The sequence below is a fragment of the Lissotriton helveticus genome, chromosome 7 (assembly GCF_964261635.1).
Source record: "Lissotriton helveticus chromosome 7, aLisHel1.1, whole genome shotgun sequence".
Classification (NCBI taxonomy): Eukaryota; Metazoa; Chordata; class Amphibia; order Caudata; family Salamandridae; genus Lissotriton; species Lissotriton helveticus.
The window spans coordinates 17,932,725-17,944,757 of NC_136068.1; the positions used below are offsets into that span (position 1 = coordinate 17,932,725).

Consider the following 12,033-nt stretch of genomic DNA (forward strand, 5'->3'; position numbering starts at 1 on the left):
TATGTGTCAGGTTCTAAATCACATAAGTATGAGGCACCCCAAGTTTGTAACAAATTTACAAAAAAGCTACTACAGGCAAGTGTTCTTTTTACAAAGAAATATTCGATTTAAAGATGAAAAGAGGTACTAGAATGCTAGAGTCATGTTGAATTTTTTTTTTACATTTATTCAATTTAGTTACATTGAGCAAACACAAAATTTATTACAATTTTCACAATTTCAATAAAAACAATATTTATATATTAAAAACAAGTGAATATGCAATATAATTAAAAACAATGGCAAGAAAGCACAGAGATTGTCGACGCGGCGTTTCGGTGAACTGGCTTGAACACCTTCTTCAGGACTATGCTTTTTACAGGTTAAAAACAATCTAAGTAAAAGATAAAACAATGTTATTAATTAAACATTCTAGCAACAAACTAAAAGCCTCTAATCATAAATGTCCCTTCTACATTTTTCTCAGGGTTTGCTAAATTGTTGGCTTTATACATTTTGCACATACAGCATTATCATGGTCTTCTACCATTTGTTACCCCGTGATGCCTCATAGTTAGAAAGTAGTCTGCCCCTTTGTTAGTTTGAAAATGGGGGACTAACTGGAATTGCATCATGGATGCCTGAGTGTCCGCATTTTTGTGCTGGATTCTCATTGTCGTCTCTCCTAATGAGTTTGAAGGAGACCATTAAATTTTGTTAAGGGATTTAATAGAGAACTCTACTATGGAGCATGGTACAAGTATTAAGTATTTCACTCACTTTTTATTTATTTGTATCAGAAGGATCTCGTCCCTTTTTACATTGATGTAGAAGCTCCCTATAAGGGAAAATAATAATACTTAAAAGTGTTGATTAATTTTCAAGGTCTAGGATGGGATCAGACTAGCAGCTTTGTACTGACCTTTTATTTAGAAAGCAAATTGTTCTATTTACCCCACATCGGTAACAGAATTTGATCCAAGGTTGATTATCAATTTCTTCCTTTGGATTTCAGCTTCTGGGGGTGTAACAAAATTTATGTAAAAAAATGTTTGGGGGATTAACCCAGTTGTTTTCGTTTTAAAGGTTTATTTCCTACAGACGCTTACCTTGAGTTAAAAACCCTATGGACCCCTTGTAGGACGGGTGTAGGTGTTTACTGCATTTAAAGGCTGGACTTTAGAGCTGGAAGGAACAAGGAACAGGGTTGTTTTGATGTTCAATTTCCAGACTCTTTTAAAAAAGAACAGTTTTGTTTCTCTGTCTTAACCTTTTAACTTCTACTTGTCTTTACCTTAAGCTTCTATTTGTTGCATCAGGTTCACTTCTGATATGGTTCCACTCCCTGAGGGCTCTTACTTTCCTTCCAGGGTATTTTCACTAAAAGAACAAGGTGTATTAGTTCTAAGAGGTTTTAAGATATTTTGTCAGAGTAATCTACCTAATCTCCCTTCTCTCTTGCTTACCTTAAGGTACTGCAGACCCGCATCCACTCCGTCCTGTGTCGAGGTTGTGACTGAGAGGGATGTCAATAGTTGTTGTTCATTTATACCGTTCCTAATTGCTTAATTGGTTCTGTTTTGCCGCCAGAAACGGGTTTAGTGATGGCGAGTGGGATTCTATAGTTTGCCCTGTCGGCCATCTTATAATGGGTTTTTAACATTCAATCACCTCATATTTACGCTTTACTGATGCGTGCTTGCAGTGCATTTATGGTGTTATAGTCAGTTTTGTTCTGTGTGATTATTACGTGTGACCCAACATTATGCCCGCATTGCGCTTGATTTACTGGGGTTTTTAGCGAAAATTAGTCGGAAATGTTAGTGTCCGTTTCTTTAATGGTCTATTTTTCGGATCATTGCCGTTAAATACTCATTTTGCATTTATCATTTAAGTAAATGTATTTATTAGGTATGGGATCTTCTGCGCTAGTTTTGTCACGTGATCCCGATTCTAGTGACACGTTAAACCTGTTCCTAACCTTTCGGCCATCTTGGAAGGGTTTTACTATTCCTTATTTGCGGTGTATATATGTATATTCTCTTGGGTTATGACTACATGCAGTTATTTCTATTCTCTTCCTCATATATGGCTGTCAATATGTTTCTATCTTGAGTGGTACTCTTAGAGGTAATCGGGCCACGAATAAAGTTTGCTAGTTGACGGTTCCGATAAACGGAGGGCACTCATTGATTGAGAAATCTTCGTATATCCTCTTTCATTTGTCAGATTGTCCCAAAAACAAACCCAAAGAAAGGGTTGTGTGTGTACATATCTGGGATCTCATTCCTGTAATTTACACCTTCATGTGATTGATGGTCCATGATTGGACGGGGGGTATTTCAATTGTACCAGCTTAGTGGAAGCCTTTTTCATCTAGGCATATTACGTTGCTCAACTCAATTAAAGGATCCTAACTCATTTCTCTATGGGATTAGAGGATTCTTTCCCATTCCTCCCTGTTATTTAATCCATTCTTAAAAGTCTCAAATTTGGACATGTAGAATTGCTCTCTTTTTTTGCGTTTGCTATCTAGGTTTCCTCCTCTCTTATTTAGGGTGACTGCTTCCAATATGCACCATCTGATGTCATTTTCTGTGTGTTGGGTATTGGTCCAATGTTCTACCAGAGGTGCATTGGCTCGTTTGGTCCTGATTGCTGATCTGTGTTCGTTCAGGCGTATTTTGACTTCTCTGGAAGTCTCGCCTACGTAAGCTAATTCACAAGGGCATTGGATCATGTAAATTACATTCTTGGTTTTGCAATTTACAAGTTTCTGGTGCTTGTGGGTCACCCCTCGGTATTCAATAGTGGTTCCTTTGACAATTAGATTACAATTTTTGCAGGATCCACATGGAAAATTCCCCACAATATTCTGACCATCTAGTGTTGCTGTCCTGTTGGTTTTCTCTTTATACGTATGAACTAGGCAGTTCCTAATTGTTTTGTTGCGTCTAAACGCAAACATTGGTTTGGGAATGCTGTGCGTGCTGCCTGTGTTTAGCAATTTCCAGTTCCTATTCATGAGGTTTTTCACCTTATTGGTTACACTGGTGTAGTTGGTGACACAGACTATATTTCCATCATTTTCTTTGGATTTCTGTTTTGATTCAAAAAGACTTTCTCTATTATAGTATTTCGCTCTTTTAAATGCTTTCTTAATCATAGTTTTGGGGTACCCTCTCTCAATAAACTTATTCTTTAAAATATTTGCATGTTTTTCGTATTCACGTTTATCTGTGCAATTTCGTTTTACCCTCAGAAATTGGCCAAAGGGTATGTTATTACGCTGGCTAGCTGGGTGGTTGCTATCATAGTGCAACATGGTGTTACGGTCTGTGGGTTTCCGGTATAATTCTACTTCTAGCTTTCCTTGTACTTCTTTTATTGTTATGTCAAGGAAATTACAGCGTTCATTGCTATAAGAGGATGTAAATTTTAAATTACTATCCCCCATGTTGATCCATTCTATGAATATTTTCAGCTCTTCCTCACTGCCTTTCCATATAAAAAAAACATCATCAATGAAGCGGGACCACCTGTCCACATTTTCAAAAAATGGTGCCGCCTCATTGAATATGTGGACCTCTTCAAATGCTGCCACATACAAGCATGCCAGGCTTGGAGCGCAGGTTGCGCCCATGCTGGTCCCTTTGGTTTGTTTAAAGTAATCTTGTTTGAATAAGAAAATATTATTTTTCAAGACAAATTCTACACAGCTGACTATAAAACTTGAATGATCTGATAATTCATCTTGGTCGTCTTTTAAGAGATTTTTGATCATTTTGATTGTGGCATCTTGCGGTATGTTTGTGTACAGGGCCTCTATATCTAAAGTCACAAGCCATTCCGTCTCTTTATTGTACACAATATTCTCTATCTTCTCTATTATGTGGGTTGTATCTTTTATATAGGCTTTTTGAGTTGTTACCAAAGGTTGGATGAATTTATCCACATATTGACTTAGTGGTTCAGTTAGTGATTGTAGACTAGATACTATAGGCCGCATAGGGGGGTTTATTATACTTTTGTGGACTTTGGGCAGTCCGTATATAGCTGGCACTGTTGGCGTGTCATTCCTCAGGTAGTTGTACTCCTCCTTTGATATAATACCATCTTCTAATGCGTAGTTTAAAAGGCTTGTGATGCGTTTTCCTAGATCAATCCATTCTTCTCTATTACTCACCGAGTAGTGGTCAGTATTATTCAGAAGACTCTTCATTCTTTTTTCATAGTCTAATGTGTCCATGACGACAATGCTGCCACCCTTGTCGCCAGGTTTTATGGTGATCTCACTACACTGTTCCAGACTTTTTAATGCTTTTTTCTCATTATAAGTCAAATTATGGGTTACCCATGTCTTCGATGATAGAATTTCCTCTAGACCCACTTCAATAACTTTTTCAAAAATCTCCACCTCTTTTCCCACCATGGCTATTGTGGGAGTCCACGTGGATTTGGGTTTCAGACCTGATCTATTTGTCACTGTTCGTGTTTCCTTACCTTCAAAAAAAAATTTTTTGTCTTATTTTCCTGAAAAGATTTCTAATGTCTCTTTCGAGATTGAATTTATCTGGGGGTCCGGACATGGCAAAGCCTAAGCCTTTTTCCAAAAGTTTAAAACCAGAACACGGAGTTAAGAAGAACACATGTGTATTTGAAATGTTTATTTACTAATGCCGTCTTCTCAGGCGTAGTATCTTAGATAATACAAGTACACATATTATCAGTAGCAAAATTACCAGCATAGTTACTAGTACATAAAAAGCGAATGGTGACAGTATGTTAACATGCTGTAAATGAATAAGAGTTAGCAACACTTATAAGCAGCCACGGGCCGTGGAGGGAGTTACGGTGGGGCGGGGAGGGGGAGGGGCAGGGTGGAGAGGGCTCCACCCTGCCCCTCCCCACCTCCCTGCCCCACCGTAACTCCCTCCACGGCGCGCGGCTGCTGATATCTCACCCTCCCTAATACACATATTATATTATTTGCTAAGAAGGTCTGTTTGTGTTGGTTTAGGGCGTGCCCATACTTTAGTGTCTTAGATTTGAAGGAATCACATCAGCATACACCAGCTCTCTCTTCATGTGAACCGCATCAAGTGTTGTGTATGTGTGTTCGGCAAAGCAATATAAAACCCGCCTCATGCCCAGAATTGGCAGAAGCTGCACTTATGTTATGAGTATGAAGTCGTGGAGATCAGACCTCATAACAATTCTGTATCGTGTTGTTCTTGAAACTTCAGCACTCGCTGTACAGATATAGTTTAACAAGTAAAGCAGATAGTAGAGCAATAACATATTATTCTCATGTAAATCACGATGAACTATTAGGTTGAAAGCTAAAGCAACAACTAAGTGTCGTGTGCAGAAGTTGCAAAAAAGGAAAAATGGCTTTTAAACCGGTAATGAGTCCATGCTAACTTAACACGGTGTAAAGATATATAGGATCTACATGACACCTCCCCATGATCCGGAAACAAACTGAATAAGATAATAGAAGTGCCATCTCATGAGAGCAGATTGCAACTTTATATGTGGACGGTCCGCAAGGTAAAACATTAAAAACTAGGAAAATTTAATGCTAAAGAAAAATAAAACAGCCAACTACTTTATCGAGGCTTAAGCCAATAGGCAAGCTAAATAATAAAAACTTGACAAATAAGTCAATGAATTGTCAATGAAATGCTAGTACTCAGCATATCAAACATGAAAAAGGTCTATGACATAACTGTGTATGCAAAATAAGCTGCAACAGCCTCTAATAGGAAGTCACCGTCTTCATCCGAAAAGAGTTCAGCCATCCAATTTAAAAGCGGAAAAGAACATACGTGCTCTCCCAGCACCAAATCCTCTATCACCATCAGAGGACAACTCGGTGGGTTTTCAAGAAAGCTCTGTTCCAAGAAAGACTGTGTTGCCGCCAGTAAATTCCAGGGACCAATTAGTCCATGGATCAATGCCACAGCCATAATCCTTTCGCCAGGACAAACCAACTCGTGAGTAATGATAGGACTCATCAGCTGATTAAAGTCGACGTCAGGAGAAACCGGTCCGCAGAGACACAAATCAATGGCCCAATCGAAATCACAGGTCAGGCAGTGAAATACAGGCTGGACACAGGTGAAGTAGGAGAATCGAAAAGATAATCCATATGCCGTGCTTAATATCGCCAACGGCATTGTGCCATAATATTCAAGCATGCGATTGCGGAACAGCGTGAGCAGCTGCAGGGCGGGAGCTTGCACAGGAGGGACATCCATATTTAAAAATGTAAAAAAGCACAAGAGCGTCCGCTGGTAATGCAAGTAAAAATGGGAATCCACCAAGCACAGTGGAAAAAATAGAATGAAAGAAAGCAGGGATGATTCCAAAGATTTTCTCAAATGAAGTCACGAGACCACTGGTAACAACTTTAAAAAAGTGCGCCAGGCCCTTTGTAGAGGACGCGTTAGAGATAGTCCGAACCATCTTGCTGAAATGGAAAGGCGAATCTGTATTTAAAAGGGTCTGCACCTCTGTACGGGTGTTCGCTATGTGAAGCACGAAAGTTTCACGGGCCGAAGTCAAGGCCACCTCTCTCTGAGACAAAAGAGCTCTTATTCTTGCCATGCCGTTGAAATGTGCTCCCAAGGTTGGTATTTGTGGCCAGATTGAAAACTCCCTATGTTCATGTGTGGGAGGAAATAGAACATTTCTGCAGCAAATAACCCGTTCACTTACTGTTACGATAAAAGGAATACTTTTAATTAACCCAGAACAATCTTCATTATTGAGTATCAAATAACTACCATTTTCCAACAACTTGAACGTGGGGATGATAGCAGGAACTGGCGTGCCTTGCAACACGCAAGCCATATTTGGTCGGTGTTTGTTGCATGAACCATGTAACTGTATGTGCCTACACATTAGTGAATGATCTGGCGTCTCAGTGCATTCCTCTCCATTCAGATAAACTTCTTGATCATCTTTGAAAATCTGTATGTGTATGGAAGCGACCAGACCTCATGAAGAAAACCACTACCTAAAGGTTAATAACGACCTATTGGTATATATTTCATACAATTTGAAAACTTATATAAAGCAAAAGGCAGCGTTATTAAACCGTGGATAAGGCACGTTGCCAAAGCAGTCAACCTTTTGGATTTATACTGGAAATGTTAAAGGAAGAATTACGGAGTAGGGCCTGTAAATCTTTAATGGACAACGAGTAAAATTACTCCAAGCATCATATTCCTGTAACTCCGGGATAGTAGGGGTGTTTAATTTTTTAGAAGTAGCCAATCCAAAGCATTTGGTCTGGGAAATTGTTTCATTCACAAACAACATATGATTTGGGATGAGACATGCACGGTGCAAAGCCTCAGTGCCTTGTACCTGCCAGGTTCGTGAACCCCAAACTGATGTAGATCCTGGATATCTTTACTCTGTGTTAAGTTAGCATGGGCTCATTACTGGTTTAAACGCCATTTTTCCTTTTTTGCAACTTCTGCACACGACACTTAGTTGTTGCTTTAGCTTTCAGCCTACCTGCGTCAAGATCTATGCCTGCTTCAAGCAGGCGCAGGGTTTTGATGTAGCTTTGTCCTATCTGATTGTAAATGCGGCACACCGTGGGTGGCAGAGCAGCGGTGCATGTTAACTGGTGCATCCCTGGGGATGTGCTAGTTAATATAAATCTGCCCCTTTACATTTAATTATGTGCAGGGGACACAGAGTCGGTGAGGTTTATCCAAGGTTAAGAAGAGATGAGTCCTGTTCAGTGAAAAATTGGAGATAGGCTTCACCTCCTCTGCTCCTCAGCATCGTTGGACATGGTTAAATAATAGCTGCAAAATGTTACTCTTGTTAAACAATTTTACTATTATAATCTCTGAGATTTGTCTCTTACTGTGCAACATCTCATTGTTGTTATCTTTCTTTAAAGATAAAGACAACATCAACATGAGCGACAATCAGCAATCAGTTGATTTCGACCTCATCATTGAACTCGTAATTGAAACATCAGTGGATGTTGATCCCTTGGATGATTTCAATCCTGAGGATGAAGAAGAACGTGATGAGGATGCAGATTTGTCAGAATTGTATGACATAGGATGGGAAGCTGACTTGCTTGAGCCTATGGAACTATAAACATTTATTTTATAAATTTATAATAAATAAAAAGTAAATATGTAAACCGTTTAATTTAAAAATAAAGACACCTTCAAAAACAGGTTATGTGTAGTGTCTTCAATAAAATATTAAAATATGGTCATAAAATTAGATCAGATTCATATATAAAACAGGACAGGTAAAATGAATATAAATTCCATTTCTTTTCTGCTATTTCTGTATTCTAAATTTGCCATGTACAAAAAATTCTTCTATGTAAAAATGTTAAGTAGTGTGTTATGTTTTTGATGACTGTTATTAATTTACTGTTGGGTAATAGTGGTTAATAACATTTTTTATTATATTTTACCACAGATTCAACTGCAGATTATTTCAAGATTTTAGGATGCCAAGCAAAGAAAGAGTGAGAAAGGCTGCAAAACGTCAAAGACAGCAGGTGAATGAAAAAAAGCAGCAGTCCTCTAACAAAAAGATTTGTCAAGTCACCAAGAAAGCACCGGGTAAGAGTACAAAAACATTCATAAGAAATATATCTAGTAAAAAAAATATTACTACAGAAAATGTTTCAGTCCAGAAAAGGAGAAGCAATTCAAACGGTAAGGAAAGGCCAATGAGAAATGTTACTGCTAGAGTAAGAGATAACTCTATGCATGAAAGTAGAAGGAAACAACAGTTTAGGGACATTCGTAAACGAATGTTCCGCAACAGGATAATTGGCAATTTGTTAAAAAATATTAAGAAAGGTCAACAGAAAGTGGTTTTTTATAAGAGAAAAAAAATAGTTGAGAAAGTTATTGATCAGGCATTTGAAATTAAACGTAAGTTATTTATTTTGACAATCAATAGAATTAGGAAGCTAAACAAGGCAATTTATGATTTCAAAAGAAATAGTAGATGGAAGAGAATAGTTAATCGTAGTAATTTTTGTGAAGTTTTTTCTGGAGAATGGATGCATAGTTCAAGCTCTGAGGCATTTTTTAATGAGGAGAGTTATTTCCAGGATAATGATTTGGTGCATGCAGTTGACACCAGTGGTCGAGGTTATGAAGTGAAAGATGGTTGTCCAGTTGAAAAAGAAAAACTTGTGACAACAGAGATAGAAGAGGTGTTAGGTAATGAGGTTTTAGGGAGACGTCCTAAGGGTCCTGTGTACACCTGGAAGTGTAGTAGTATTTGCAGTGTACGACAGGATTCCATCAATTTGCTTTGTGATTTTATACGGTCATTTAATAAGAAAAGTTTGAAGCAGAAAATGAAGTTGTTGCAAGAATTAGATCCTTGCAGAGTGAGAGAAGTGATAGGTTTGCATGGTCATTCACTGGCTTGTCTTTCCAGGAGAGTATGCCAGAGTGTTTTTCATCATTTCAGGATGCTAGCAGTGCATCATAATAAAGTGAGGAAATTAGTTAGAATGTTGTATTATGCTAAGAGTCCAGCAATTATGCTTAAACAATTATGCGCTGCTCTTTTGCATGGTTCTGAAATAGATGTGAAGAATATATGTGAAGAAATTGAGTTTTGTTACTTTGGAAGTAAAGAGGAGAATGTTGAAATTGACCAAGAAGAAGAGAGTAATGTGGAAGATAGTGTACAGGTTTCCAGTACAGATAATTTCCAGAGGGAAATTGCGACGTTTGAGGTGAAATCAAGTGAGAGGCCAAATTTCACTTGTGTGTGTTGTCGACGCACTTATTATAAGAATCAGACTAAGTTAGTGGATTTATATGCAAAAAGTGAAAGGGAAAATAATAGTGAATGGAAGGATTTTACAACATACTTGATGGTAGAAAATTGTTTTGATTTGGGATTGGATCAACGTGTGTGTACTTATTGTTGTAACAAATTAAATCAAAACCAGATGCCTGCTAGAGCAGTTCATAATAATCTGGAATTGGTTGAGATTCCTTCTGAATTGAAGGATTTAAATACTTATGAATCTATTTTGATTCAAAGTATCCATCCCTTTCAGGCTATTGTAAGAATGGAGCCAAAGACAGGGAAATTGCCTCCATCAGATTTACAGAGAGGATTAAAGGGAAGAGTTGTTTATTTGCCTCTAGATTTGAAGAAAAACATTAACACAATTGGAGTAGAAAAAGTGGAAGAGGAACCTCTTGTTATCTTAGTTAATGGGGTTCCGACAAAGAATAAGAAAATATGGCAAGATTTAGTAGATGTTAGGAAAGTCAAAAGGGCAACATTGTATTTTTTAAAAATATAATAAATACTATAAAAATGTATATGTTGCAGAAGAGGAAGTAAGTGAGGAAGAGGATAGCGATTTGTGTGCTGGTCAAATTGAGAAAGTAGAACCCTGTACTAGTGAAGAAATATATGAACATTATAGTGTTCATCCTTTGCATTCCAAGGAAGTCATGGGGAATGCTATTGAGTTGTTTCAAATGAAACAAGCGAAAGGGGTCCCATTAGTGTTTGGGAGGAAAGTTTGGAAGCTCGGTGTTTCCCACAGCTTTTTCCAACAGGTCAGGGAGGAAGATATGATGAGCGACCTCATCAAATTCCTGCTTCTGAATACCGGACTTTGCGATTGTATGCAGGAGATCCTAGGTTTCGACAATGCATTCCTTATTTGTTTCATCTCCTGTTTGAAAGCGATCTGTCTGGACTGTCATATGCAGTGAACCACATCTTGAAAAGTGGTATACACATGCAAAACATCTCGGCAAGTGACTTTATGGATAAAGTCAATGTCCAAGACAGTATTTTGGATTCTCACCTGATTAATCTCATGGCGTGTCAGCGTGGTACTAATGAGTACTGGTACCGTCGTCATGGTGATTTAAAATGTATGCTGAGGAACTTAGGAACTCCCACATGGTTCCTCACTTTGAGCTGTGCTGAGTATGGCTGGGAAGACTTACTTGAATTTCTACGAGAGGCAAATGCTAATGTAGAAAACATCGAATTCAAGACACCCGGAGAACTGTGCTCTTTGGATCCAGTCAATGTATGTAGGTACTTCAATCATAGATTTGAAGGTATGATGTCTTTCATCATGAATAAGAAGAATCCACCTCTTGGAGAGGTGTTGGATTTCTTCTGGAGGAAGGAGTACCAAGCAAGAGGTGCTCCTCATATACATATGTTGCTGTGGATCAAGGATGCACCTAAATTTGGAACGGATGCAGAAGACTCAGTGATGAGTTTCATAGAACAGTATTCTACGTGTGCTGTTCCAAACGCAAAGGAGAAAAAAAGCCTAAGAGAAAAAGTTCTACGTTTCCAAAGCCATCGATGTGGAAAGTACTGTCGTCGTAAATTCCGGAACAAAGACAAGTTCTACACCAAATGTCGTTTCGGCTTTCCACGACCGGTGATTTCTAAAGGAAGAGTGAACAGTTTGATGTCTTCGCTGCGACATAATGTGATGAAGAAATCACCTAAAAACACATACAATTTGAAGAGGAACGAAGAGTCTAAGTACATCAACGACTACAACCCGGTGATTTTGTCCATGTGGAATGCTAACATGGATATACAGTTTGTGGCTGATAACTGTATGGCTGTGGCTCGGTATGTGACATCTTACATCACCAAAAAAGAGAAGACAGAATTGAAGGATATGTGGGAGGACATTTCCCATGAAAAGAGCCTCAGCAAGAAGTTGTACAGTTTCAGTCTGAAGATGTTGTCGCATCGAGAAATCGGAGCTTACGAATGTTCTGACCGGTTGTCTTCAGCAAGTCTCTATGCCAAGTCCAGGAGTATCGTTTGGGCGAGTGTTGGTCTTGCTGCAACGCGTAATCGAGTTCTGAAACCTGTGCGGGAAATTGAGTATTTGGCGGAAAAGGAGCCAAACAGTACCGACATTTTGAAGAGCAACATGTTGGATACATATTATCCAAATCGAAGCAGTCACCTCGAGAATGTTTGTCTGTATGAGGTTCTGCAAAATTACATATTCAAGAGGAACATCAA

At 38.5% G+C, this 12,033-nt stretch overlaps 1 long non-coding RNA gene across 1 annotated transcript in view; it reads right to left on the reverse strand.

Annotated features, from left to right (window-relative positions):
• Positions 1-282: 282 nt before the first annotated feature.
• LOC144766577 (uncharacterized) overlaps positions 283-12,033 on the reverse strand; it is a 132,137-nt gene continuing 120,386 nt past the window's right edge. Inside the window, exon 3 of the long non-coding RNA XR_013597845.1 lies at positions 283-373. This is a non-coding gene — a long non-coding RNA (uncharacterized LOC144766577). The remainder of the gene's footprint in view (positions 374-12,033) is intronic.